This window comes from Gossypium hirsutum, chromosome A06 (assembly GCF_007990345.1).
Source record: "Gossypium hirsutum isolate 1008001.06 chromosome A06, Gossypium_hirsutum_v2.1, whole genome shotgun sequence".
NCBI lineage: Eukaryota > Viridiplantae > Streptophyta > Magnoliopsida > Malvales > Malvaceae > Gossypium > Gossypium hirsutum.
In genome coordinates, this window is record NC_053429.1 from 25,216,554 (window position 1) to 25,240,607 (window position 24,054).

General features: G+C 37.1%; 2 non-coding genes across 2 annotated transcripts; both read right to left on the minus strand.

Annotated features, from left to right (window-relative positions):
• Positions 1-9,380: 9,380 nt before the first annotated feature.
• Positions 9,381-9,486, minus strand: LOC121231220 (small nucleolar RNA R71). Its single transcript, XR_005929286.1, has one exon. It is a non-coding gene; the product is annotated as a small nucleolar RNA R71 (small nucleolar RNA).
• An 8,142-nt stretch (positions 9,487-17,628) lies between these two features.
• Positions 17,629-17,735, minus strand: LOC121231588 (small nucleolar RNA R71). Its single transcript, XR_005929645.1, has one exon. It is a non-coding gene; the product is annotated as a small nucleolar RNA R71 (small nucleolar RNA).
• Between the last annotated feature and the right edge of the window lie 6,319 nt (positions 17,736-24,054).

Here is a 24,054-nt window from a genome sequence, read left to right on the forward strand (position 1 = left end):
ACTTTCAAACTTCAAAAGTACCAAATGATAGTCGATAGCGTGATGATGATCCTTGACGATCCCCGAGCTTGTAACTAACTTCCAAAGTCTATAAAACACTGAATGAACACACAAAGTAAGCTTGGAAAGCTTAGTAAGCCATAAGCAAATAAATCATGAAAAGAACATTTGCATTATAAATTCAACTTGGCCGAATATGATCAATCTCATATACATATATATAATCACCTTTTTATCATACATAATTCATATTATCACCTCAAGTACTACACTTACCTTACTTTCATGAACATTTAATTTCCCATGTACCTAAACCATTTAGCTCGATTTCACATTCGATCTTGACTCGGCATTGCCTGTTGAACCATTCGGAATTGACAAGGATACACGAAAATCATATAAGCTCGTACTATGCTATATCCCAGATATGGTCTTACATGCTATCACATATCAATGCCAATGTACCAGACAGGGTCTTACGTGTTTTCTCACTTCCATGCCAATGTCCCAGACATGGTCTTACACGAATCACACTTCGGAAGTCCTAATGTCATGACATACGTATCATATACTATTCCTATGGTTTGTACGAGGCTTTCAGACGTCGTAATCAATGAATTCAAGCTCGTAACAAGTTTTCCAAAACTTAATTCAATTTGGCACATACATATATTTATTTACAATTCAATTCGACACATATAATACAATACATTCGAATTTAACAACATTTATTTACTTATGAACTTACCTCGTACGGACACGAACGGACTAGAACGAATATTCGACCACTTTCGATCCCCTAATCTAATTCTGTTTTCTTTCATTCTTGATTTATATAAATTCAGATTTCACTAATTTAATCACACATTTAATCAATTCAATCCACAAATACATAATTAGGCCTTTTTATACTTTGGCCCTTATATTTTCACACTTTAACATTTTAGTCTTTATTTCAAAAACAAAAAGTATACATAATTTCCTTATACACATGCTTGGTCGAATATTCCTTTATTTCATATAAGCTCATAGCTTTCATTTATTTCACATTTTGTCCCCTCAATTTAAAAATTTCACAATTTAATCCTTAATACACATTTTTATCAAAAATCACTTAATTAAACAGAATAATCTATCAACAAAGATTTATTTTTCATCATCAAACCACAAAAATCTCAAGCTACCAACAATGGAATCTCATAAAATCCACAACCAATTCAAAAATTCTAGAATGGGCTGGCTAGTATTCAAAGCAACGATCTAAAAAACGTAAAAATTATCAAAAACCGAGCAAATTACATACCTCAATCAAGAAAAATGGGTGTCGAATACACAAAAGCTCAAGAACTCTTTTTCTTTCTCATGTATTGGCCAAAAGATGAACAAACATGCATGGTTTTATTTTTATTTTATTTAATTACATTATAACACATAAATTACTATTTTAACCTTTATAAAATAATATGAAAACATTATAACTCATGTCCATAATCGTCCATGCTAATATTCCATGGTCAAATATCAACATAAGGACCCCACATTATAAAAGCCACAACAATATAGCACTTGAACAAATAGCAAGTCACTTTTGCATTTTACGCGATTAAGTCCTTTTATCAAACTGAGCACACAAACAATAAAATTTTCACACAAAACTTTCACACAAATTAATTCACATACTGTAAAACACCAAAAATAATATTAAAATAATTTTACGACTTTGGATTTGTTGTTTCAAAACCATTGCTCTGATTCAACTAAAATCGGGCTGTTACAACTTTTCCCTCTTAGGGATTTTCTCCCCAAAAATCTTACCAGTGAAAAGGTTTGGGTATTGTTCTCTCATTGCATCCTCAGGCTCCCATGTAGCTTCTTCAATCCCATTTTTATGCCATAAGACTTTTACAAATGAAATTTTCTTACTTCTCAATTCTTTAACCTCGCGATCCAAAATCCGAATCGGTTCTTCTTCATATGTCATATCGGATTGAATCTCAATCTCAGATGGGGAATCACATTCGAGGTATCAGATCGATATCATCGAAGCATTGATACATGAAATAAATTATGAATCTTTTCTAATTCTGGTGGCAACAATAATCTATAAGCAACCGGCCCAATACGCTCAATAATTTCATATGGTCTAATGGATCTCGGAATTAGTTTGCCTTTTTCGCCAAATCTAAGTATTTTCTTCCAGGGAGAGACTTTCAAAAACACTTTATCCCCGATCAAAAACTCAATATCTTTCTGTTTCAGGTTCGCATATGATTTCTAATGATCTGACGCTGCTTTTAGACTATCACGAATCACTTTCACTTTTTGTTCAATCTCTTTAATCAAATCGACCCTATGAATCTTATTCTCACTGAGCTCAGTCCAATACAAAGGTGTTTGGCATTGGCGACCGTACAAAGCTTCGTAAAGTGCCATTTTTAAACTCGATTGAAAGATATAATTATATGCAAATTCAATCAATGGCAAGTATCGTTCCCAAGTACCTTCAAACTCAAGAATGCAACATCTGAACATATCCTCGAGAATCTAAATAATCCGCTCAGATTGACCATCTGTTTGCAGATGATAAGCAGTACTAAAGTGTAATTTTTTACCTAGTGTATTCTAAAATTTCTTCCAAAAATGCAATGTGAATCTTGGATCTCTATCTAAAACAATAGAAATAGGTACTCCATCTAATCTCTCAACCTGATAAATGTACAACTCAGCAAGTTTATCAAGTGAATAATCCGTGTGAACCGGAATGAAATGAGCCGATTTAGTTACTCTATCAACAACTACCCAAATCTCATCTTTCTTACTCGGTGACAAAGGAAAACCTGATTCAAAATCCATTGTAATTCTATCCCATTTCCACTCGGGAATCATAATCGACTGCAGTAACCCAGACGGTACCTGATGCTTAGCTTTGACTTGTTGACAAATGAATCACTTTGAAACAAATTTAGAGATATCACGCTTCATACCAAGCCACCAGTAAAGCTGTTTCAGATCATTAGACATTTTTGTGCTTCCTGGATGAATTGACAAACAACTACTTTGTGCTTCATTCAAAATTATTTAAATTAACTTTGAGTTTCTCGAAACACATATTCAGCCTCTGAATCTTAAACAATCATCAGCATCAATCCAAAATTCTGAACCATGTTTTGAATCACATTGGGCCTTGATAAACCGTAATTTATACATATTTTTACCCCATGCTCAGCACATTTATGGATGGTTTCTTCTTAGATTTGGTGAATTCGATGCTCTTAATCCTTTAATTTCATGTTTTATACTTAGGTGAGCAAAGAAGAGTAAAAAGAACTAGAAACGGGCCGAAAATGGAGAAAATAGACCCACATGGGAAATCAACATGGCCTGGAATTCCTCATACGGGCGTGTCACATGGCCGTGTCCCTTTGGCAGGATCGAAGCACAACTTACAAGGGTAGACTACATGCCCATGCCTATTCAACAGCCTTGACCACGGGCTGAAGTAATCGCACACGGGCGTGTCCCTGCTGAGCCCAAGTATAACCCTATTCGTAAAAGGCCAATTTTGGGGGCTCTTAGGCATTCCAAAGCCTATTTAAACACTTGAGGAGGCACTTAGGAAGGGGGACGCAGAGGAGGAGGCAAGGAATTACTCAAGGAAAGCCGATTGGTCCATCTCAAAAGCCAGATTCATTATCAAGACTGAAGATTTCCCTTCAATTTTCATTCAGGGGTTTTTAGTTTTCTTTATGTTTTGTATTCATTATTCTTCTAAGATGTTTTCTTCTACAATTATGAACTAAACCCCCTAAATACCTAAGGGGAATGAAACCTAAGACGGATCTTGTTATTATTATCTGAATTGTATGATAAATCTTTGACTTATTCTTAATTATGTGTTCTTAATTCTTTTTTTAATATTTCAGGATATTGATTCAAGTTAATGCTCTTATTCAAAGGAGGAATAAACCCTGTCTAAGAGTAAATTTGTCATAATTAAGCAGAGTTGATTGCATGCCTAGAGATAGGGTGATAAGATTTTGCTGAATTAGGGTGAAATCTAATAAGGGGATCCATAGATCGAGTTAATGCAACACTAGGTGTTAATTAGAAAGAGATTTGAATTAATCAACCTAGGGTTAGATGTAACGCCCCGTACCCGAGACCGTTGCCGGAGTCGAACACAAGGTGTTAACGGACTTAATTCATTAATTAAACAGCTCATACAATTCATTTTAAAATTTCCAGACAAGCTGGCTAACTGCATCACAGTCGCTTTAAAAATCATATCTCGAGTTTCGAAACTCGAAATCCAATTCCATAAATGTTTCCTGAAACTAGACTCATATATCTATCTACTAATGTTTTTCTAGAATTTTTGGTCGGGCCAATTAGTACAGTTTATTAGTTAAAGTCTCCCCTATTTCAGGGTTTGACTACTCTGACCTTTGTGTATTACGAATCAGATATCTCCCTGTACAGAGCTTCAATGACTATGTTGTTTGTCTCTAATAAAACTAGACTCAATAAGGAATGTGTAAATATAAAGCATGACTTCTAATTATCTTTGTAAAATTTATGGTGAATTTCCAAAGTCAGAATAGGGGATCTAGAAATCGATCTAGCCCTATTTCACAAAAATTTAAACATCTCATAAAATATAGCTCATATACCTGTTTCTCTTCTTCCATATGAAAATAGACTCATCAAGCTTCGATTCCATAACTTATTCATTATTTAATTCCATTTCTACTATTTTTAGTGATTTTTAAAATTCACATCACTACTGCTGTCTGAATCTATTTTATGGTAAATTTTACCTATTTCATGGTTTCCATGGATTAGCTAGCAATTTGACATACATAACACCAAATATGATCATGATTAGCCATTCCAATGGCTAATCTACCAAGCATTTCCATACCACTCAATAACCATATCATAAGACCATATATACAAAATGATTATAATGATATACATGCCATACTCAAAATATACAAGCCATTATGCCAAGATGGTATACGGATAGTGTGAGCGAGCCTCCGACCGTTCCCGATTTCCGAGCTGGCTTGTCAAAACTACAAGAAATGAAAAGGAGGGAGTAAGCATAAATGCTTAGTAAGCTCACATGCAAATAGAAAGTAACACAACTACATACGCAAACATAAAACATCATTTGCATAATCATCACCGAGACATTCATATCACATTTTCATTTATCATCTTACCATATTTTTGTTATATCGAGTTTTCAACCCGAGGGTTAAGTACATACCTGTTCAAAGTATTCATTTCACAACACTTACCAATACGTCCCTTTCATCTCGAGTATTCCTCCGCTTGAGTAAAATTTTTCCCGTTGAACACATCGGAATATAATTCGGATACATGGAAAGTTTGCACATAAGTGCCACATATGTAGCCAAGCTACTATGTAACCCGCCCATAAGCGAACTCGGACTCAACTCAATGAGCTCGGGCGTTCGCATCCATGAGTGAACTCGGACTCAACTCAACGAGTTCGGATGCCTAGTTACATCTCACGAACTCGGACTCAACTCAACGAGTTCGGACATTCGCATCCATAGGTGAACTCGGACTCATCTCAACGAGTTCGGATGCTCAACCATCCTAGTGACATGTCACTTGTATCCTAATCTATTCCTAAGGTTCAAACGGGCTTTTTCCCTCGATCTCACATTTGCCGTCTTCCATGGAATATCGGAACCGATACTCGGTAGCAATTCATATTTATCAAGTAGTAAACATAATTTGCATATTACTCAACATTAACCACAAAGCATAATATTTCATGATTAAAAATCATCATATCATATAATTAACATTAATAACTTAAAAATAACATTTATGCTATATTATTTACACATGAACTTACCTCGTATGCGAAAATGGCTACTTTTACCATTTCGTCCACAACTTGGTATTTTCCCCATTTTAGCCCAAATTTTAGTTTTCCTTGCTCTATCATTTAAAATATAGTCTAATTAGGACTCACATTATACAAATTGACCCAAAATCATATTTTGGAAAAATTACAATTTTACCCCTAAACTTTTGCATATTTACACTTTTTCCCCAAAGCTCGTAAATTAAACTTCAGCCTATTTTCTTATGTTTTATGACATGCTGATCATTTTCCCCTTCTATGGTAACATCAAATTCTCACTCTAACATGTACTTATGACTATTAGGTATTTTTACCGATTAAGCCCTTTTGCTAGTTTTCGCTTAAAACCGAGTAGCACAAGTTGTCTAACATAATTTAAAACCTCATATTCTATCATAAAACACGAAAATACACAAATTTCACCTATGGGTATTTTTCCAAATATAAACCCTAGGTTAAATTATTGCTAGCATAAGCTAAATCGAGCTACTGGGACTCCAAAAACATAAAAATCATTAAAAACGAGGCTAGAACGGACTTACAATCGAGCTTGGAAGCTTGAAAAACCCTAGCCATGGTTTCTCCTTGCTATATTCGGCCATGGGGTTGAAGATGAGCAAAATTGGCTTTTAATTTTGTATTTTAATTCATTTTACCTCTAAATGACCAAAATACCCTTACTACTAAACTTTCCAAAAATTCCATCCATGTCCAATTTTTGTCCATAGACTTAGAAATTTGTAAAATTTCTATTTAAGACCTCCTAATTAATATTTCAAAACAATTTCATACTAGAAACTTCTAAAATGCAAGTTTTACAAATTATTCGATTTAGTCCCTAATTTCAATTTAAGCACTTTATGCATAAAATTTCTTCACGAAATTTTTACACAATCATGCAATCATATCATAGACCTTAAAATAATCATAAAATAATTATTTCTATCTCAGATTTTGTGGTCACGAAACCACTATTCTGACTAGGCCCAAAATCAGGATATTACATTAGACGTTATTAGTCTCGAGAGAGATAAAAATATAACTTAGGGATTTCTATGGATCGAGTCAAATGAATAAATCGTCTGATTCAGAGTCAAATAATAAGTGAAGTCTAGGTGGATTTTTCCTTGGGTATTGTCTTAATCAATCGAATTTTCCCAAAAGCTTTTCCCCAATTTCTCTCTGTGCACTCTTAGTTTAGTTAATTAATTTAGATAAACAAATCCCTTAATTTTAGGCTAGATAATAAAAAGAAAGTAATTACTAATACTCTTTCTTCCTTTGCGTTCGACAATTCAGTCTTGCTAAAGCTATACTACTATTCGATAGGTACACTCTCCTTCCTCATGATAATAGTGATAAACCGTAATTTATACATATTTTTACCCCATGCTTAACACATTTTATGGATGATTTTTCCTTAGAATTGGTGAATTCGATGCTCTTAATGCTTAATTTCATGTTTTATACTTAGGCGAGCATAAGAGAGCGAAAGGAACGAGAAACGGGCCAAAAACGGAGAAAATGGGCCAAAGTACGAAATCAACACGGCCTGGACTTCATCACACGGGCAGACCACACGGCTGTGTCAATTTGGCAGAATCAAAGCACGACTTACACGGGTAGAAGACACGCCCGTGCCATGCTAACAGGCTCGAGCACGATTTGAAGTAATCGTACACGGGCATGTCACACGGGCGTATCCCTGCCGAGCCCAAGCTGAGGCCAATTCGGAAAAGGCTAATTTTGAGGGCTTTTAGGCATTCTAAAGCCTATAAATAAGCCCTAAAGGAAGAGGAAAAGGGAGGGACAGATAGGGAGGAAGGAATTACTCGAAAAAAGTCGATTGATCCATCTCAGAAGCCGGATTCATCATTAAGACTGAAGATCTCCCCTCAATTTCGTTTCAGGAGTTTTGGGTTTTCTTTATGTTTTGTATTCATTACTCTTCTGAGATGTTTTCCTTTTTAGTTATGAACTAAGTCCCCTAAATACCTAAGGGGAATGTAACCTAAGACGAATCTTGTTATTATTTTCTGAATTGTATGATAAATATTTGACTTGTTCTTAATTATGTGTTCTTAATTCTTGTTTTGATATTCGAAGATATTGATTCAAGTTAAGCTCTTATTCAGAGGAGGAATTGACCCTGTCTAAGAGTACAATTGTCATAATTAAGCGAAGTTGATTGCACGCCTAGAGATAGGGTGACAAGATTTTGCCGGATTAGGGTGAAACCTAATAAGGGGATCCATAGATCGAGTTAATGCAACCCTAGGGTGTTAATTAGAGAAAAGTCTCAATTATTCAATATAGGGATTAGACTTTATTATTTTTTAATAGGGATAATAACATAACTTAGGGATCTCTACGGAACAAGTTAAATGAATAAATCGCCTGATTCGGAGTTAGAATAACAAGTGAAGTCTAGGTGGATTTTTCCTTAAGTATTGTCTTAATTCAATCGTTTTCCAAAAGTAATCCCCCAATTTCTATTTCTATGAATTCTTAATTTAGTTAATTAGTTAGTTAGTTAGTTAAAACAAACCTCCTTATTCTTAGGCTAGATAATAAAAAGACAATCATTACTAGTACTTTTAGTTCCTTTGGGTTCAACAATCCGGTCTTGCTAAAACTATACTACTGTTTGATAGGTACACTTGCCTACATCGTGATAATAGTTAGTTTCAAGAATGATTCATTATAAATATTTAAAACCTATCACGAAAGTCACGATCAAGTTTTTGGCGTCGTTGCCGGGGAACTAAGATATTAGGAACATTCAATTTTTATTACTTTAGCCATTTATTTTTCTTGCAAATTAATTTTATTATTATTATTATTATTATTTATTAATTTACTTTTTCTTTCTCTTGGGAGGTTTTTATAGTTTATGACTAGAAGAAACCCGTCAGAACCACTACTTTTTGACAAAGAAATCGATCGCACAGTTAGTAGAAACCAAAAAGAAATAAGGTGAAGCTTAAGATACACAGAAAACGAGCAAGAGGACAATATTTAAACCCCAACCGAGGAGATGGCTGAAACCAAGACAATTAGCTACCTTCTATGATACCCGTTGAACTAGCAAATCAAAATCTTGCTCCTCGTACTATGTATGATTATGCTAAACCTAGTTTAACAGGAACTGAGTCAAGTATAGTTAGGCCTGCTATTGCTACGAATAATTTTGAACTAAAACCTAACACTATTCAAATGATACAACAATTTGTTCAGTTTAATGGTTTGCAGGATGATGATCCAAACACCCACTTAGCAAATTTCTTCGAATTCTGCTATACATTTAAAATTAATGGCATTTCTGATGATGCCATTCGTCTTCGGTTATTCCCTTTCTAATTAAGGAAAAAAGCTAAATAGTGGTTGAACTCGTTACCACAAGGGTCAATTACTACTTGGGAACAAATGACCGAAAATTTTTTATTAAAATATTTTCCGCCGGCTAAAACAACCAAATTACGTAATGATATCTCTTCGTTTGTGCAGATGGACTTAAAAATTCTTTACGATGCATGGGAGAGATACAAGGACCCATTGTGAAGGTGTCCTCACCATGGATTACCTCTATGGTTGCAAGTTCAAACATTCTACAATGGTGTGAACCCTTCGACAAGGCAAATGATTGATGCAGCTGCCGAGGAAACCATCAACAACAAAACACCTGAAGAGGCTTGCAAATTTATTGAAGAGATGTCACTGAATAACTATCCGTGGCAAGTCATGAGGACTAAGCTAACTAAAACAGCAGGCGTTTATAACATCGATTCGGTTACTATGCTGTCAAACCAGGTAGAACTTCTAAATAAAAAGATTGATGGTTTACTTGGTTCTACTTAGGTACATCCAGTAATAAGAAGCGAGATGAATGGAGAAGGAGCATGAATAGAGTTTCAACCCTTCAACCCTAGCATCAAGGAGGAACAAGTTCAATATATGAGTAATAATAACTCTAGATCCCAAAATAAACCATATAGTAACACTTATAATGTAGGTTGGAGGAACCATCCCAATTTCTCGTGGGGCGGTCAAGGAAATCAAAGACCACAACATCCTCCGGGTTTTCAACAACCACCCAATCAACAGGAAAAGAAACCGAACCTTGAAGAGATGCTATCTAAATTTATCTCGATTTTAGAAACCCGTTTCCAGAACACTGAGACAGCACTTAGAAAACAATAAGAGTCAATCCAAGGGCTCGAAACTCAGATAGGCTAGCTATCCAATCTAATCTGGAAACGACCACAAGGTAGCTTGCCAAGTAATACTGAACCCATCCTAAGGGAATAGCTCAACGTAATTAATGTTCAAGATGAAGAAGCATTCATTGAGCCTGAGCCAGAACCAAGGCAAGAAACTGTGGTGAGCAGAGGTCAAGGTGAGGTAGGTCATAATAAAAACAAATCAGTAAATGTCGAATATAAACCTCGTGTGCCATACCCCAACGGGACAAGGAAAGACCGCTCAGATGAACAATTTGGTAAATTCCTTAAACTCTTAAAAAAATTACACATTAACTTACTGTTTATTGAAGCTCTATGACAGACGCCAAACGCAATGAAATTTTTAAAGGAGCTTTTAGCAAATAAACGGAAGTTGGACGAGGCGTCGCATATGGAGTTAAACGCAGTTTGCTCAGCTAATTCTGCAGAATAAGCTACCCAATAAATTAAAAGATCTAGGGAGTTTTACAATTCCTTACGTAATTGGTAGTTTAGATGTTAATAATGCATTAGCTGATTTAGGGGCTAGTATTAACGTCATGCCCTACAAAATGTTCAAATAATTAGGCCTTAGGAAACCCAAACAGATTAGGATGAGCATTCAATTAGAAGATAAAACTATAAGATTTCCTAGGGGTATTATTGAAGATATGCTAGTTAAAATCGATAAATTTATATTTCCCATTGACTTCATTGTTCTAGACATAGAGGAGGATAGCAACACTCCTTTGATTTTAGGAAGGCCCTTTTTAGCAACTGCTAAAACGATTATTGATGTTGGCACAGGTGAGCTCACACTTCGTGTGAGAGACAAAATAATCACCCTTCAAGCTGGAAATTCTGGCAATACATCAAAAATTGAAGGTGATCGTCTAGACCATTCTACTAAAACTGACAATATGGTGCAACCCACTTTGCAGGAAATGAGTCTGAAGGAAGTACATGAGCCATTCTCAAACAATCGTAGAGAACCTATTCATGAAGATCTAAGGCTACAAATCGAGGAGCTAGATGAATGGCGGATGCATAAATTGAGAACTCACGATAAACCAAAACTACGCCAAAACGAGCTCAATACCTCCCCAAATCAACTTAAGGTTGGAGATAAAGTTTCAATAGATGCCGCAGATCCTCACATTGTCACTACCAAACCAAATGAAGAAATCCCTCTTACGGTACTTAGCATTTTCCCATTCGGTACATTCGAGGCAATTCATCCCAAGTTCGGCACTTTTAAGGTAAACAACACCCATCTAAAACCTCATTTTAATGAGAATGATAGCAGGAATGAGGAGTATAAACTTCTCGAACCACCATGACCATTCAATGGAGAGGTAACTCGAGCTTAGACTATAAATAAGTGCTTCTCAGAAGGTAACCTGAGCACTAACTGTATTAACTTCTTTAAATTTTAGTGTTTAACACCTAACTTACTAACAAAGCTCTTGAATACAGGTTTCCCACACAGACACGGCCAATCACACGGGCGTGCCTTAGGTCGTGTGGAAACAGGGAAAAGATTTTTCCCAGCATGGGCTACGATAAATCACCACGACCGTGCGACATGGCCGTGGGTGAACCTATCAAAACAACACGGGCATGCGACACGCCCGTACAATGAAACCGGGCCAAACTTATCAAATTAACACGAGAGTACGACACGCCCGTGCCAAGCAACCGTGGTCGAACCTGTTTAATTACCACGGGCGTGGGACTACATAAATGGGCTTGGGAGAAGCGAACAATGCTAGACACGGCCATGCGACACGGCCGTGTGCATGAACACGCCCAAGGTACACAGCGTGGGTAAATTGTCAGACACGCCCAAATTTAAAATTAGCGAATCACACGAGCAAAAATTGGGGAACACGGGTGTGTTCCCTGGCTGTGTGCCCCAAAATCTATAAATAGGTTGCACTATTCATTGTCTTCTTCACCCAAAAACCCTAACCCTAGCTGCTGCAAGTCCACACGCCCTCCCTGCCACGCCCGTGCGCCGCTCCGAACTTCATTTTTTACGCCTAATCTCTCTCCCTTAGCATTTGTTTACTCTTTTCACTTCTATTTTAATTATTTCTAATGCTTATTATCAAAATAATCTCCATTTTTCTCATACTATTGTCATTTTGCTCATTATTATTATTTAATTTGCATTCTTCGGATATTTATCATGCATTCCATGTTGAACCAAGTTGTTAGGAAAGCCTTATTCTATTGTCATGCCCATGCCATTACTATGCTCATTTTCATGCTATTACTATGCTAATGTCATGAAATTATGCTATCAAATTGATTATTTTGGTTGAGCTTGGTTTGTATTAGTAGTTCTGGCTGAAATTGTTAGTTCAAATTCATGGCTTTTTCCTTTTCAAATTCGTTTACCTACTATTATTCTTCTTTTTATGTATACAATGTCGTCTTCATGAGAAAGGAAGATCGTTGTCCCTATTTTAAAGATAAGGAAGGGAACGTCATCTTCCTCAGGTCCTACCGCAGAAATTTGCCACCCTTTCCTGCAATTCCCCATCGGGCCCCAAGAAGAACTTTTCCAAATACTCTGGGCCTGACCTTTAATTGCGGGCTGCTGCATCAACTGGGCTACAGTCGAATAAGTTCAGTTGGCTGATGCGATTCGGGTCCTCCTAACCACCAACCCTTGGGAGATTTTCTTTGGGATCATCGAGCCAACATATCTCGAGCCCACGATGGAACTATGCTCAATATTTCATCTTTAGACCGTAATGACGAACTACGATGATCCTAACACGGCCTAATTTTGCCTAGGCAGATTAGTCTGCCAGCTCAGCGTCCCAGAACTCGGCACTGCACAGGGCTTATTTATAGAGGAGTTCAAGAAGGAGAATGACTTAGATACTCTCAACTGCCATATCCATCGTTCTTCTTCACGGTGCTAGGACGCACTAGTACCAGGTTCAACCACCTATAATCCTAGCCGCTCCAAGGCATCCGCTCTCCCTCCATCTCTGAAGTACCTACACACCATTTTGGCTCACACATTAATATGAAGGCGAGAGAGCACTGGCGTTGTCAATACCCATGACGCCTACTTTCTATGGAGTATGTTGCACGGGCATGTCATCGACCTTGCCTATTTCATTGGCCTCGCCATTCAACACCAGACGGAGCGATATAGGAAGGGGATCATCTCCATTGGCCCCTATGTTACTCGATTGGCTCGACACTTCGGGCTCCTCAACACCGCGGCCCAGGAATCATCCTTGACCCTCATTGGCCAGATGTCTCCACAAGGCATCTCAAGCATGCTAAGCATGAGGACAATTGAAAAGCACCGACGAACCTACCCTCCTCAAAATCGTCTCTCCCAATTTACCGAGGAGGAGGCCTCCGAGGGCATTACTAATGATGTCTCCCCACAGTACGAGGACCCACCATCTCAACCACCACCACCCTCTCATCCAGTTCATATGGTGGCTTCATATGCTGACATTTCTAAGTTCCTCACTCGATTCGAGTAGCAGTGTTTTCAACGATTTGACAACATTGATGTTACTCTACAGCAGATCTGCCAGCACCTCCACATCTCATCGCCACCCCCACCTCGCGGACCATCTAGCGATGAAGATGTTTAAAAAATTTTATTTATTATTTTATGTTTTTACTTTTATTTTATTTTATGACTACTTTTTATTTTTCTTTCATCTTATTTTATTAGGATTTATAATTTTTATTTAACAATTTTGAATTCCGACTATTTCCTACCGAGTAATCATTCTTCCTTATATACTTTCTAAAAGAGTTCCTGATGTTATCATAGTTATAAAAAGCTCTAAAGCTCACTATTACTCAGGGACTCAAAACTCCACTGGGAAAGGTTCTCCACGACTGCCATGTCCTGCTCGACCACGACCATAACCAACTTTAGATATAATATTCTTTTGGCGCAGGACTTATAGACTAATGAACCTCTACCACCGTCGGAGTATCCTCCTCCGCCCTCACTCCGATTATTCTTTGAAACTCCAATTCAAGGAAATTCATTCATCACTTAGGAAGTTTCACTTCTCTCCCTATCTTATTCTGACATTCTTTTCTATATATCTATCTTTGTACATTGAGGGCAATGTACATCTTAAGTGTGGGGGGTATTCATTTCATTATCAGAAAAATCTCTGAATGACTACCTTGTTCTCCTGAAAAGCTCTCATATCATATTTAGGATAAATTTTGATTTATTTATGATTTTGATTGATATATCTTGAATTAAAACATAGGCATTTATGCATTGATTGTTTAAACTTTAAAACATTAGAGAATCAAGCATCATAAGTTGATTTTTAAGAATTTAAAATTCTAGGTTGTTTCCCCAAAGTTCAGGTATTACTTTGAGTTGGAATTCACAAGTTTTAAACATCAAAAAGCCATAATTTTTTTAGCCTTTTGAGCATCTATTAGTTCTTTCATGCTCACTTTTATTATTGCTTTGAGTGCGTCAGTATTGAACTGTTATTATAGAACTTGCTTGATTATCCATGTCAAGACCACACCATTTGATTTGATATGTCAAAATGATTAAGGCACTCAAGATTAACCCACTCATGCCATGAAAAGCCTACCTCCATGATTAACCATTAGTAAACCTCGTTGAGCTAACAAGCCATTTCTTGTATTACCCTTAATATTAACCCTTAACCCATTATTGTTGAAATCCCCTAAATTAATTTGATCCCTATTTTTGTCGAGATTTGAATTGAAATAGTTGCTTAACTATATTTTATTCTATTTTTTATGTTGACTTGTTCTTAAAAAAAAAACATGTATACATATTAGTAGTAGTAATCTTCTGAGCTAAAGAAGTTAAATTCCATATTCTGAGAAAAGCTCTGTTGTATGCAATTGATGACTAGCTATTTTTCTAGTTAGGCAATTTTTCAATTCAATCTCGATTCTAACCTTTTCTTTTAGCTTGAGACCATACCCCCTAACCAAGCCTCGTTACAACCCTCTAAAGACCTTTCGATTGATGTATCATCTCAATTTATAGTGGTGAAGATTTGATTTTCGTGCAAGCCTATGGTAATAATTTTTCATTATTGACTATTGAGTGCTTCATTCATTGTCCTTAAACACCTTGAGTGATTTGAGTGAATCTTTAGTAAGGATGTTAAACTTTGTGAGATTTTGAATCAAGGGTAACCACCTAGATAAGGGAAGATACCTATGTTTTCATGATAAAATGCTCAGCTTGGAATGTTTGAAACGTTGATGTTCTTTCAGTTGAATTCTCAATGTATGATTACTTATGGATTATTTTGAGATATTTTCGAAGGAAATTATAAGCTGAGAAGAAGTTATTTTGATTATGAGTTGAGAATTTTGCTTGAGGACAAGCAAATGCCTAAGTGTGGGGGTATTTGATAAACCGTTATTTATACATATTTTTACTCCATGCTTAACACATTTTATGGATGATTTTTCCTTAGAATTAGTGAATTCGATGCTCTTAATGCCTTAATTTCATGTTTTATACTTAGGCGAGCATAGGAGAGTGAAAGGAATGGGAATCGGGCCAAAAACGGAGGAAATGGGCCAAAGTACGAAATCAACACGGCCTGGACTTCCTCACACGGGCAGACCACACGGCCGTGTCAATTTGGCAGAATCGAAGCACGACTCACACGGGTAGAACACACGGGCGTGTCCCTGCCGAGCCCAAGCTAAGCCCAATTCAGAAATGGCTAATTTTGAGGACTTTTAGGCATTCTAAAGCCTATAAATACGCCCTAAAGGAAGAGGAAAAGGGAGGCACAGGGAGGGAGGAAGGAATTACTCAAAGAAATTCGATTGATCCATCTTAGAAGCCGGATTCATCATCAAGATTGAAGATCTCCCCTCAATTTCCCTTTAGGAGTTTTGGGTTTTCTTTATGTTTTGTATTCATTCTTCTTCTAAGATGTTTTCCTTTTTAGTTATGAACTAAATCCCCTAATTACCTAAGGGGCATGAAACCTAGGATGAATCTTGTTATTATTTTCTGAATTGTATGATAAATATTTGACTTATTCTTAATTATGTGTTCTTAATTCTTTTGATATTCCAGGATATTGATTCAAGTTAAGCTCTTATTCAGAGGAGGAATAGACCTTGTCTAAGAGTACAATTGTCATAATTAAGCGAAGTTGATTGCACGCTAGAGATAGGGTGAAAAGATTTTGCCGGATTAGGGTGAAACCTAATAAGGGGATTCATAGATCGAGTTAATGTAACCCTAGGGTGTTAATTAGAGAAAAGTCTCAATTATTCAATCTAGGGATTAGACGTTATTAGTCCTGAATAGGGATAATAACATCACTTAGGGATCTCTACGGAACAAGTTAAAGGAATAAATCGTTCTATTCGAAGTCAGAATAACAAGTGAAGTCTAGGTGGATTTTCCTTAGGTATTGTCTTAATTCAATCGTTTTCCAAAAGTAATCCCCCAATTCTATTTTCTGTGAATTCTTAGTTTAGTTAATTAGTTAGTTAAAACAAACCTCCTTATTCTTAGGCTAGATAATAAAAAGACAGTCATTACTAGTACTTTAGTTCCTTTGGGTTCGACAATCCGGTCTTGCTAAAACTATACTACTGTTCGATAGGTACACTTGCCTACATCGTGACAATAGTTAGTTTTAAGAACGATTCATTATAAATATTTAAAACCTGTCACGAAAATCACGATCAAATAGTTAGTTTCAAGAACGATTAATTATAAATTTTTAAAACCTATCGCGAATATCACGTATCAAGTTTGTGGCGCCGTTGCTAGGGAACTAGGATATTAGGAACACTCGATTTTTATTACTTTAGGCATTCTACTTTATTTGCAATTTAAATTTTTATTTTCTTTTCTAATTTTTCTTTTATTCATTCCTGGCTGGTTTTTATAGTGTATGACTAGATGAAAACCGTCGGGACCATTACTCTTTGATAGTGAGATCGATCACAGTTTGCAGAAATCGAAGAGAAATAAGGTGAAGCTTACGATACACAGAGGAAGAGCAAGAGAACGATACTTCAACCACAACTGAGGAGATGGCTGAAAACTAAGAAAATTCGCTACCTCCTACAATTGCTGTTAATCAGAATCCTGCTCCGTGCACTATGTATGATTAAGCTAAACCTTCTTTAACAGGAACTGAATCGAGCATAGTTAGACCTGCTGTAGCTGTAAATACTTTTGACTTGAAACCTAACACAATTCAAATGATATAGCAATTTGTTCAGTTTGATGGTTTGCAAGACGAAGATCCCAACGCTCACTTGGCAAACTTTTTGGAACTATATGATACATTTAAAATTAATGGCATTTCTGATGACACCATTCGCCTTCGGTTATTCCCTTTTTTATTGAGAAACAAAGCTAAACAGTGGTTGAATTCGTTACCACGAGGGTCAATCACTACTTGGCAACAAATGACCGAAAACATTTTATTAAAATATTTTTCACCAACTAAAATGGCTAAATTACGTAATGATATCTCTTCTTTTGTGCAGATGGATTTAGAAATACTCTACGATGCATGGGAGAGATACAAGGACCTCTTGAGAAGATGCCCTCACCATGGGCTACCACTTTGGCTACAGGTTTAAACGCTTCATAATGGCCTGAATCCTTCGACTCAACAAATGGTTGACGCAGTCGCTAGTCGGACTATCAATAATAAACACCTGAAGATGCTTACGAATTTAAAGAAGAGATGTCACTGAATAATTATCAGTGGCAAGTCATGAGGACTAAGACAACAAAAGCAATCGGCATTTATAACGTCAATTCGGTCACCATGCTATCTAATCAGGTAGAACTCTTGAATAAGAAAATTGATAGTTTTCTTAGTTCTTCACAGGTTCACCCAGTAATGCAATGCAAAGCAAGTGGAGGTGGATCGAGCAATCCAGAATACCCACCCTATAGCCACAATATAGAGAACGAGCAGTTAAATTACATTGGTAATAATCCTTGATCTCAAAAAAATCCGTATAGTAATACTTACAATGCAGGATGGAGGAATCACCAAAATTTTTCATTGGGAGGCCAAGGAAATTAAATACCACCACCAACTCTAGGCTTCCAACAACCACCCTACCAATAAGAGAAAAAGCTAAACCTTGAGGAGATGCTAACAAAATTCATCTTGGTGTCAGAAACTCGTTTTCAAAGTACCGAGACAGAACGTAAAAATCATCAAGCGTCAATCTAAGGGCTCGACACTCAGATAGGTCAGCTTGCTAAATTGATATCTGAACGACCACAAGGTAGCCTTCCAAGTAACACTGAATCTAACCCAAGGGAACAAATTAATGCAATTACCATTCAAGACGAGGAAAGGTTAGTTGCACCTGAACCAGAACAGAGGCAAGAAACTGTGGTAAGTAAAGGTAAGGGTGAGGTGGACCACAGTGACCAGAAACCGGTAAGTAAAGAGTACAAACCTTGTGTGCCATACCCAAACGCGACAAGGAAAGACTACACAGAAGAACAATTCGGTAAATTCCTTAAATTATTAAAAAAGTTACATATTAACTTACCGTTTATTGAAGCTCTTTCGCAGATGCCAAATGCAGTCAAATTCTTAAAAGAGCTTTTAACAAATAAGCAAAAGTTGGATAAGGCATCGCATGTGGAACTAAATGTGGTTTGCTCAACCATACTACAGAATAAGCTGGCCAACAAATTAAAAGATCCAGGGAGTTTTACGATTCCCTGTTTAATTGGTAGCCTAGATGTAAATAATGCTTTGGCTGATTTAATGCCTTACAAAATGTTTAAGCAACTAGGTCTTGGGAAACCCAAACAAACTAGGATGAGTATTGTAACACCCCGAACCCGAAACCGACACCGGAGTCGAACACGAGGTGTTAACGGGCTTTAACCCCTTACAAAATTTATTTTCCAGACACTGCCCAATCTGTGTACTAGTCGTTTTAAAAATCATATCTTGAGTTTCGTAACTCGAAAATCAGTTTCGTAATTTTTCCCCAAAACTAGACTCATGTGCCCATCTATGTATTTTTTCTAGAATTTTTGGTTGGGCCAATTAGTACAGTTTATTAGTCAAACTCTCCCAAGTTGCAGGGGTCGACTACACTGACCTTTGCCCATTACGACTTGGATATCTCCCTGCACGGGGCTCCAATACTGATGCCGTTTGTTTCTATGAAAACTAGACTCAGAGAGGAATCTGTACATATATGGTACGACCCCTAATTATCTCTGGTTAATTTTTAATGAAATTCCAAAGTCGGAGCAGGGAATCCAGAAACCGTTCTGGCCCTGTCCCACAAAAATCTGATTATCTCTTAATATACTGCCCATATGATCTTTTCGTTACTTCCTCATGAAAGCAGACTCATCGAGCTTCGATTACATAATTTATTCATCAATTAATTCCACTCCTACTATTTTTAGTGATTTTTCAATCTCATGACACTGCTGCTGCCAGCATCTGTTACGAAAGTAACTAGGTCCATTTCATGCCTACCCTTGATCCAACTCAATCGAACATTCGTGCCATTTTCGCATGGCTTAAAGTTTACATGCCAAAATTCAAACACAACGTAATAGCTTATACATGCCAAAATGTTCTTCTAAGCCAACTAAGAAGAAAATACCAAAACTTGCTATCCGGTGTGATGACTTCGATGACGGCCCGACCCCGCAAAAATAGATGAGTCCAAGCAGCCTATAATGGGTGACAAGGAAACACCGGGTGAGTTTATAACTCAGTAAGTCATAAGCAATGCACTACTATACATCAATAACATTATCACAAGAGGAAACAAAATGGAATGAGACAATTTACTCCATCCATACCGAACCATACCATAGTTCCTCCAACCTATCGATTCAATTTCATACAAATTTATGTATTCACAATCCACCTACTCATCAATAGGATATTCGAGGCATTTTCATAAATCATTTTATTTTCGTTACAAACATACAACTAAACGGCCTTTCACCCATTCTATGATAAATTTTATGTACGTGACTTCAAGTATATTTGTCACATAGGTTCAACTTACCGAGCTCAACACCAAGTATAAGCATAGCACCTATTAGCCATGTACTCAAGACACTTACCCGATTCGCTGGCCGCGATCGACTCAATAGTGTCGCACACATAGTGTCCATAATGATTCACGAATGTATATTGAGCCCGCACACTCAGTGCTATATAATCAACTCGCACACTTAGTGCTACGTAATCAAATCGCACACTTAGTGCTACATAGTCAAACTCGCACACTTAGTGCCGCATGGTCAATTCGCACACTTAGTGCATCATATTCATTTCGCACACTTAGTGCAACATAGTCGAATCGCACACTTAGTGCTGTACAATTTAATCCCGCACACTTAGCGCCAATCTCATGGTCATAAATGGTTATCCCGCACGTTTAGTGCCGAGATCAACAACTCAGTACATCTTACCTCTTTTCTTTCATTCAACAATTTCATCATCACATACGTACATGCATATATATATATGTATATTTATTTATTCCATTCAGCATCAATACATACACATTATGACCATTTGAAATAATACCAACTACATGCTTAATGACTTACCTCGTGTTGGGTAAGACGGTTCCAACTCGGCTACTCGATAACCTTTTCTTTGCCTTTGCTCGATTCACCTCCTTTAGCTCCTTGAGCTAAATCAATAATTTAACTAGTTTAACCACCTTGCTAAACATTTACAATCCAATTTCACCTGTATATGTATGTTAGTATATTCGGCTAATAACCTCATGCAACTACCAAAGCCGAATTAACTAAATATACTTATGTATATACACATATATCATCATCGAAATCACCTAAGCTTGGACATCAATTTTTAATTTCAAGCAAGTTGCCGAATGCAACCTTACTAAATTTTCATGGATTCAATATACCATTACCATGGAATCAACAACCAAAAATTCATAGAAAATTTAGGAAAAATCACATTACAAATCTCAAATTCAAGCAAAGACCATGGCCGAAATGCATGTATACATGTACAATGTCAACTATAACATCATTTAAACACCTAATTCATCTCATGAACACTTAATCAAGTTTCCCTAATCTAGCATATTTTCACATCTATTTGTAACATCATGTAAGTCCACATATAACTACATTTCTTAAGTTCCACATCTTAATGCCCATTATAGCCACTCCCCTAGTCTAAATCTAGCAATCAGCAACACCACCTTTCCACTATGTTAGCCGAATACTCATTCTCTTCCTAGTCCTAAGTTCGGCACCTCCAACAAAATAGCTTAACAATTTTCAACTTTCATGCTAACATAACAAGCAACTTAACACATCCATATAACTTGCATGCTAATAGCATCAAGGTATCAACTAGCTTTTATTTTTTAAACTCCTTAGCCGAATCCTAGCTCTCCAACAACCCCAAATCCAACCATGGAATAGATAGAATCTAGACTCATCACCCCAAAGGTAGGGTAAGCTTCCAAAAATATCATTGAACATACCTTGGTCTAAAGGACCACCTTGGCCGAATCTTGCTTCCTCTTCTTCCTCTAGTTAGAACAATTGCAAAAGAAAGAAAATATGAACACTCCTTCTTCCCTCCTTAGTAAGCATTCAAACTCCCTCATTTTTCATGCCACAACATCAAACACTCTCCCTAGGCACAAGCAATGGCCGAATTCCTTCCAAGTTCTTTTCTCCCCCTTCTTTTTCTTGGTTTTTTGGCTAGGAGATGGCAAGTATGACACCCATTTTTTTTGTTCCCTTTTCTATTATTATCCCCATCATTTGTTCACCAAAGAAACATATTAAATTAGAATGAGTGGAGCATTATCACTCCTTGGCCGGCCACCATGAATTTTATGGGCAAATTGACATGCAAAGCCATGCTTCCTCAACCTATTATTAATTAATCCTTATAATTCATCTATCATCTTTCCTAACTTCGTCAACTAGGTCCTTTTTGAATGAATTCACAATCCTAATGCTAATATTAAGCATTTAATTTCTCATACATTCACTGTCACACAACAATTTATGCAATTAAAACACGAAAATAAATTTTTGGCTCGGTAATGTGGTCTCGAAACCACATTCCGACCAGGGTCTAATTTGGGTTGTCACAAGTATTCAATTAGCCGATAAAAAAATAAGATTTTTGAGGGGGATTATTGAAGATGTACTCGCTAAAATTCATAAATTTATATTCCTAGTTGATTTTGTTGTTCTAGACATAGAAGAGGATAGTAACGTTCCTTTAATTTTAGGGAGGCCCTTTTTAGCAATCGCTAGAACAATAATTGATGTTGGCATAGGTGAACTCACACTTCGTGTGGGAGACAAAACAATCACGCTTCAAGCTCGTAATTCGAGTAACATATCAAAAATTGAAGGTGGTTGTATAAATCATTCTACTAAAATTGACCATGTGGTGCAACCTACTTTGCAAGAAATAAGTTCGAAGAACCTACATGAGCCATGTTCAAGCAACAACAAAGGACCTATCTATGAAGAACAAAGGCTACAAATCGAGGAACTAGATGAATGGCGGATACAAAAACTGAGAACACCCGATAAACCAAAACCGAGCCAAGACGAGCTCAATACATCACCAAATCAACTTAAGGTTGGAGACAAAGTACTACTAGATGCAAGAGATCCTTGCATTACCACTTCTGAACCTAATGAAGAAATTCCTTTCACGGTACTCAGTATTTTCCCATATGGAACAGTCGAGGTAATTCACCCCAAATTCTGAACTTTTAAGGTGAACAACACTCATCTTAAACCTTATATTGACAAAGTTGATAGCAACGATGAGGAGTGTAAACTCCTCGAGCCACCATGATCACACACCACAGAGGTAAGTCAAGCTTAGACTATAAATAAGCGCTTCCCGGTAGGCAACCCGAGCACTAACAGTAATGATTTAATTAAATTCTAGCTTTTCACGTCTAACCTACTAACTGAGTCTTGAAACACAGGGTTTTCCCATCCACACGGCCAGGCACATGGGCGTGCCTTAGGCTATGCTCACAACATAGGAGGTGACACAGCCGTGTGATACACCGTGTGAAAACAGGGCAAAACTTTTTCCCCAACACGGGTTGCGATAAGTTGCCACGGCCGTGCGACATGGTCGTCGGTGAAACTTCCAAAATAACTTGAAACTGTGGGCTAACCTGTCAAATTAGTATGGGCGTTTGACACGCCCGTGCCCAGCCCCCATGGTCGACACTGTTAAACTAACACGAGCGTGGGCTATCATACACGGGCGTGGGAGAAGCGAACGAAGAAGACATGGCCGTGCGACACGACCGTGTGCACCCACACGCCCAAGGAACATGGGCGTGGGGCGAATGTTAGACGCACCTAAATTTAAAAATCGCGAAACATAAGGGCAAAAATTAGGGCACACGGGTGTGCCCCACGGCTTTGTGCCCTAAAATCTATATAAACCCCTTACTATTTATCATCCCCCTCCCCAAAAATCCCTAACCCTAGCCGCTGCAACTCCACACGCCCTACCTGCCACGCCCGTGCACCGTATACAGCACTGTTTCCGACGACCCAAGTTCTCCCTTTTGCGTTTGTTTACTCTTTTCTCTCAATTTTCTTTAAATATTTTGCCTATTTCATGATTTCTTTGATCCATTTGACTATCTTAAGTGAATATTCATAGTAGAATAATAATACTCATGCTTGTCATTAAAGAATATTGCCATTTTTTATACTACATTCATTCATTTTTCTCGTTTCCATGGATTTTATGCTTACCCACATGCATTCATACATTAGATATTCCCGTCGTATTATTCTCATAGTCCTATTTTAATAACCTGATATATTTGCTTTAGTTGTTTTAGTTTTGTTCTCTTCATCTAATACGCGAATCT